The 7,076-nt window shown below is 41.0% G+C and overlaps 1 protein-coding gene across 2 annotated transcripts in view; it reads right to left on the reverse strand.

The window, feature by feature from the left end:
- The window catches only part of MCC (mutated in colorectal cancers), a 318,792-nt gene that overhangs the window by 234,677 nt on the left and 77,039 nt on the right, over window positions 1–7,076 (reverse strand). The gene's annotated exons all lie outside the window — the stretch shown is intronic.

Consider the following 7,076-nt stretch of genomic DNA (forward strand, 5'->3'; position numbering starts at 1 on the left):
TATGCTAATACAAGGAACCTTCCTGGTGGGAAAAAAAGCTTTACTGAAATACTTAAGAAGGGCCAAGACAGGACCAAAAGCAATGACTTTGAGTCCCTCGTTAAGACTAATATGATTAGAATAGCAAGAGCCATGATGGAGAAAAATGGGACATGCTCAAATTTAAGTTTGAAGGCAACAGGAAATCCATGAACAGTTAATTCTACACATGTAGCATGATGGAAAGGTCTGGAAAGGACAGTTTCAGCACCCATGCAGAGATTGAAATCAGGCTTTCAAACGATAGCTTTCATTTTCAAATTAAGTTACATGTGTCTAAACACTACAACATATGCAGGCAACTGACAATTTAATATGAGGGTCAAGAATTATTACATTTCAGAAAAGATGTTACATTTAACTAATTTTGATATACTTTTACAAGATTTAAGTTAAGCTAAATGAATTCTTCAAACCAATAATAAACAATACTCCCTAAAACGTTAAGTGTTTATCTCTGTGATATGAAATTATGGGTAATTTTTAAAAATTCTAACTTGGCAATGTTTTCTTTGAGGCAAGTACTGTTTGTTGTCAGGGAGAAAGCCTTATGAAAAAGTCTTGGCCTCTTTACTTTCCAGACGAAGTTTCCGCTATACTTTTTTCTCTTCTCCTGTTCCTGCTCAGTTGCTTCAGGCCTGTACAACTCTTTGCGATCCTATGGACTGGAGCCTGCTGGGTTCCTCTGTCCACATGGCAAATTCCCGGCAAGAATACTGGAGTGGGTTGCCATGTCTTCCTCAAGGTGATCTTCCCAACCCAGGGATTGAACCCACGTCTCCTGCATTATAGGCTGATTCTTTACCACTGAGCCACTGGGGAAGCATATTAAAAATTATATAATTATTAGTGAATTCCTTTATCTCTTCAAATACCTGACTATATTCAAGAAAAGATGCCTCAATTATTTCCCTCATCTAAACTGTAATACAGAACTGCCCCTGGCCAAATAACAATTTGCGTATCAAAATGAGTAACAGTACTGGATTAGAATACATTGGATACCAAAGAATTCACCAATTTATACTGATGCTGAAAAAGAATTTAAAACGAGAGATAGATGAGAAAGCTTTTTATAGATGAGTATCAACTAGTGAATACAGAAGGAAAGATAAAAAAAGAACTGCCATTTTTATTTATACCATAGGAAACTGTTTCAGGTAAGAATTATTAATAGACAGTGAAACCATTGGGTCAAAGGTTGTTGGAGGGCAGGATTATCACACAGTCTCAAATGAAACACTGAATACAAAAGAAGATATCTTTACGATGGGGGAACGTGGTGGACACTGTCTTCACCTAACGATCCTAACTGGCGTCACCAGTGGTGAGACAAGGTGACACCAGCTGCCTGCTAATGACAGTCTGAGAAGCATACCATCATCCGTGCTTGGCTTCTGTCAAAATCATTTTCTCTTGATTGACTCAGATTACATAACCGGACAAATCCAAATGGAAGGACATCCTGCCAGACATCTGGCCTAGATTCTTTAAAAATGTGACAGACCAATAAATATCCAAGGGTTGATATTCTAGATTAAAGCAGACTAAAGAGGCAGGACGGTTAATACAATCGATGAAACTTGATTAGACCACGGATTTTGAGAAACAGTTACAATGGATACTATGGAGATAACTGGGAAAATCTGAGGATAAGCTATACTGGGCATAAACAATATATAAATGTTGAATTTTTGGAAAATGAGACTTGTTTCATGGATATGCAGGAAAACATCCTTGTTCTCTGATGATACAAATTCTGAAGCATATTAGGCATGAAGAGTCATGGTATCTACAACTTAGATACCTAATTCAAATTCAAATGGTTTTTTTTTTTTTTAATTACACAAACCCAGGCACAAATAGAAAATTTTAAAAAGTGGCAAAATGTTGGAATCAGTGAAGGATATACAGGTGTTCATTATATTACACCTACAAGTTTTCCAAAGGTTTTACAATATATGTACATGTTAGGTAGTTAGAATAGGCAACAGGAGTCCAGAATGGCGGTGGCTAAAAGATAAGGAAGGGAAAAGCCCGCGAAAATAGAACAAAGGAAGGTCCGAGGACTGGAGTGAGGACCTCAGGTAGAACAAACACTCCAGGTTAGCCCAATTTACACAGGGCAGGCCTAGGGGGACAAAAAAACATATATAAAGAGGAGCCAAAGGGCCAGGGCGCTCTCTCTCTCCCGCGCATTGGGGCACTCTTCTCTTCGCGTCTTTGGGTCGGCATGCCCTCATGCCTTGAAGATGGATTTTCCTGCTATTTGCTAAATAAAATAGAGCTGTAACACTGATTTGTCTAAGAGCTATAATACAGTCTGTCCAAGAACTGAGAGCTGTGATGCGCCGAGGGCTTTAATGTCCATCACTCCAAATCTTTGTTGTGATGAGACAGAACTGAGGAGAATACATTCGCCTGACATACAGCTAAGGCTTTAAAAAAATTTTTAAGTGAAAAGCCTGGATTAAAACTTAACATTCAAAAAAACTAAGATCATGGCATCTGGTCCCATCACTTCATGGCAAATAGATGGGGAAACAGTGGAAGCAGTGAGAGATCTTATTTTCTTGGGCTCCGTAATCACTGCGGACAGTGACTTCAGCCACAAAATTAAAAGACGGTTGCTCCTTGGAAGAAAAGCTATGACAAACCCAGACAGCATATTAAAAAGTAGAGATATCACTTTGCAGACAAAGGTCCATATAGTCAAAGCTATGGTTTTTCCAGTGGTCAGGTATGGATGTGAGAACTGGATCATAAAGAAGGCTGAGCACCAAAGAATTGATGCTTTCAAACTATAGTGCTGGAGAAGCCTCTCGAGAGTCCCTGGACAGCAAGGAGATCCAGCCAGTCAATCCTACAGGAAATCAACCCTGAATACTCATTGGAAGAACTGATGCTGAAGCTCCAATTCTTTGGCCACCTGATGTGAAGAGTCAGCTCATTGGAAAAGACCCTGATGTTGGGGAAGATTGAGGGCAGGAGGAGAAGGGGGCAACAGAGAATGAGATGGCAGGATGATATCACTGAAGTAATGGACATGAGTTTGAGCAATCTCCAAGAGATTGGGAAGGACAGGGACGCCTGGCATGCTGCAGTCCATGGAGTCACAAATAGTTGGACACAACTGAGCCACTGAATAACAACAGGATTTTTAATGGAGAAAAAGTAAAAGGAAATAATCCAGGAGGACAAATAAAATTACTGAGAACCAACATAAGAATCAACAGTAATATAATGCATCCTTACAACTTTTTCAGGAGGAAAAAAAGGGATCAAAAGTCCATTTATTCTGTTAAATACTGATAGAGAAACTACTATGTTGTTGTTGCTAAGTCATGTCTGACTCTGCAACCCTATGGACCACTGCAGTCAGGTTCCTCTGCCCGTGGGATTTCCCAGGCAAGAATACTATGGTGGGTTGCCATTCCCTTCTTCAGGGGATCTTCCTGACCCAGGGATCAAAATCATGTCTCCTGTATTAGCAGGGTGATTCTTTACCAGTGAGCCACCAGGGAAACACGACTACTATGTGCCCAGCACTGTACTGGCTGCTCAGAACACAGCAGTATGCAAATCAAGTTCCTGCCCTCATGACACTGACACTTTAGTCAGGAGGCAGTGAAGAAACACACACACACATACATATATATATATTTAATTTTGTATTTTAAGTATTAGTATTCTTATACCTAAATTCAGATGGGGTTGGGAATGTAGAAATACAGGGTGTTATCATATTTCTAGGATGGCCAAAAGGACTCATTAACAAGGTGGCATTTGAGCAGGGACTTGAAAGAAGTGAAGGGAAATTATCATGGGCTATTTGGGGAACGTGTGCCCGCAAGAAAGAAGTGGTAGGCATGTTTCGAGGCACAGCAAGGCAACCAAGGTATGTGGGGAGAGGAGAATGGGAGGGAACTGTAGGTGGTGGTGGGAGAGGAGCATACACCAGAGGAAACACCAGACCAACTTTTCGGACTTGGCAGCTTTGACACTGAGTGAGACAGAAAGAGGGTTTTGAGCAGAAGAATAACATATATTGAGTTAATTTTAAAAGGATCACCCAGACGGTTGGTGAGAACAGACAGTAAAAAGACAAGGATGGATACAGAGACCAGTTGCAGAAACAACAAACACAAAACAAAGAGAAATGGATGACCCAGGTGACAATGGCTTGGCTGTAGCTATGGTGATGAGTAATCAGATTCAAGATAGTGTTTGATGGTAGAGATTGTTGGTTTTGCGCCAGACTGAGCATTGGGTATGAGAAAGAAGTTCCAGGAAACTCCATGGTATGGTCCTGAGAGCCCAGAGCTGATATTTACATATGTAGGCAAGACTATGACAGGTTCATGGAGTCAGCTCTAGCATGTTTAGTCTGAGATATCTGTTACACATTCAAGTAAGGATGATGAGGACGCAGTTGAATACGGGCTTGGAATTAGAAGAGAGGTTTGGACTGGTGACATGGACTTAGCAGTCAGCACTTGGATGGTTGTTTCAGCCCCAAGACTGGATAAGACCCTGACAGGAAGAGCTGGGGAAGGACGGGGGGACCTGCAAAGGAGACCACGAGGGGACGCCAGTGTGGTGGAGGAGAGCCAGGGACAGCAGTGTCCTTGTCACAGCATCACAACTGAACTAAAAACCTGAAGTTTCAGAAACTGCAAAAGAAATTAGTTTGTTCCTGTAGGGAGTATACAGGTGGATAAGTTGTAAGTATAAACGTAGTGGTGACAAACAGCAACCAGAAACATAACTGCATCTTTCTAAGCACCTAATATTATAAAATATCAGTGAGTTCAACTAACACACAAATGGAAAAGTTGACTTAAGAAAACATGAAAAATTCTCAGGTCAGCAAAACTGAGCCTTTTGAAGATTACAGACCCAACGCACACATTTTCTGGTATTTTCTTTGTGGGTTTGGACACACACTCCAGGCAGCTCTACACAATTACTACAGAACTATTTGGCAATTACCGTGTTTGCTCCATTTCTGTTGCACTGGAGTTCTTCTCTCTGCTAATGTGGAGGCAAAGGATGAGAGCAATCTGAAGTCTGGACACCACTTCAGTGACTCTCAGTCCCCAGTCGAGCAGACGTTGAACAGTGAATTCTAAAAACGGCCACTGGGTAGTGGCCGTCTAATCCTTTTTCCAGTTAAATTAGGGCAGCAATAGGATTTTTAGAAACTGTTACTGGATTTTAAAACTTCCTTTCATCATTTTTTTTTTTTTTTCATCTTGTTCTTTAATCAGACACCTGTTTTTATTTTTATTTATTTTTTCTTATTTTTTTTCAACTTTTATTTTATTTTTAAACTTTACAATATTGTATTAGTTTTGCCAAATATTGAAATGAATCTGCCACAGGTATACCCGCGTTCCCCATCCTGAACCCTCCTCCCTCCTCCCTCCCCTACCCTCCCTCTGGGTCGTCCCAGTGCACCAGCCCCAAGCATTCAGTACCGTGCATCGAACCTGGACTGGCGACTCGTTTCATACATGATATTATACATGTTTCAATGCCATTCTCCCAAATCTCCCCACCCTCTCCCTCTCCCACAGAGTCCATAAGACTGATCTATACATCGGTGTCTCTTTTGCTGTCTCGTACACAGGGTTATTGTTACCATCTTCCTGAATTCCATATATATGTGTTAGTATACTGTATTGGTGTTTTTCTTTCTGGCTTACTTCACTCTGTATAATAGGTTCCAGTTTTATCCATCTCATTAGAACTGTCCTTTCATCATTTCAACATACTTTCATGAAAATTTTGATTTGAAGACTCTCTTAAGAGTTAATACATCAGCATCCTTGAGATATGCTCTCAGGTGGTGCCATTCTAGACGACACAGTGGGAGATCTCACTTCTTCCACAAAAGCAACACAGAAATCTGCATTTTCAGAAATGAATCAATCAGCTATCATAAACGTTAATGTGCTGTGCTGTGCTCAGTCCCTCACTCGTCTGACTCTTTGCGACCACATGGACCACAGCATGCCAGGCTCCTCTGTCCCTGGGGATTCTCCAGGCAAGAATACTGCAGTGGGTTATCATGCCCTCCTCCAGGGGAATCTTCCCAACCCAGGGATCAAACCTGGGTCTCCTGCATTGCAGGCGGATTCTTTACTGTCTGAGCCAAGAGGGAAGCCCATAAATGTTAATAAGAGGGTCCTAATCAAATCTTTATATGCAACAGTGCCCATCGTATCATTCTTTCTAGCATGGTAAACTAAGAGCAACAGTAAAATTTGACATTTCCTCATTTACAGAGAGAATAATTCACATTGATTTTCCCCAGTTTAACAAAGTCATGTCTCTAATCCAATAAGAATGAAAGATCTAGTCCAGCCAAAGCAGAAAAAACATGTTAATGTAGCCTAACCTGGAAAAAGATTTACTCTTCCTCTTCTTTGGAGGCTTCAATTGAGTGGGCTAATTTGCAGATATAAATATGAATATTTAGTCCAATTAGGAAGGTGCCCTGGTGTCTATTTCCATGTCGGTTATATGAACTTGGCCTTGGGACTGCACCTCCACACTGTGATAGCCCTAAAATGAAATATACGATTGCATTGACTTTCGATTCCTGGGTCGGGAAGATCCCCTGGAGAAGGAAATGGCAACCCACTCCAATATTCTTGCCTGGAGAATCCCATGGATGGAGGAGCCTCGTAGGCTACAATCCATAGGGTCGCAAAGAGTTGGACATGACTGAGCGACTTCACTTTCCTTTTCCTTTCTCTTCAATTGGTTGAGTCATTTGACTATAGTGAACTGCAGAAAGGCCCATTCTCCCTCATCTGTTTTTTTTTTTTTTTTTTTAATTGAAGTATAGGGCTTCAACATTCAGAAAACTAAGATCATGGCACCTGGTCCCATCACTTCATGGGAAATAGATGGGGAAACAGTGTCAGACTTTATTTTTTTGGGCTCCAAAATCACTGCAGATGGTGACTGCAGCCATGAATTAAAAGATGCTTACTCCTTGGAAGGAAAGTTATGACCAACCTAGATAG

The sequence above is a fragment of the Bison bison genome, unplaced genomic scaffold, assembly GCF_000754665.1.
Source record: "Bison bison bison isolate TAMUID 2011002044 unplaced genomic scaffold, Bison_UMD1.0 scf7180017864264, whole genome shotgun sequence".
NCBI lineage: Eukaryota > Metazoa > Chordata > Mammalia > Artiodactyla > Bovidae > Bison > Bison bison.